Below are 391 nucleotides of genomic sequence, written 5' to 3' on the forward strand. Positions count from 1 at the left end.
TCACGGGGCTTTAACATCCCCGAGTTGCTGCCCCTGGCATTCAGTGATCAGTGTCAGGAAGCACTTACAAGAAGTGTTTGGTTTTACTTTCTGTGTTAGAGCAGAAATTTGTGCCACGTCGGGCTGATCTGCCTCCCTCTCCCTCCATAAAAGCCCAGTTTTGGGCAGAACCGGATGCTAAACCACTCGGTGATCCTTCTGTAGATGGTTCCAAGTGAACGGGTCACCGCCATCAGGACAGGATCGGGACACGTTTCTCTTCCTTCTCAAACCTCGGGTTCCCTGTGGGATCGGGACAGGGATTTCGAATGAGAAGTCTGGCTCTGCCGTCACCCCCTCACCTGCCTCCCCGCCACCCCCTGCCCCCTCGGGCCGCCTTCTCTGCCCGGCC

The sequence above is a fragment of the Chaetura pelagica genome, unplaced genomic scaffold (assembly GCF_000747805.2).
Source record: "Chaetura pelagica isolate M959 unplaced genomic scaffold, ChaPel_1.0 scaffold2, whole genome shotgun sequence".
NCBI classification, from domain to species: Eukaryota; Metazoa; Chordata; class Aves; order Apodiformes; family Apodidae; genus Chaetura; species Chaetura pelagica.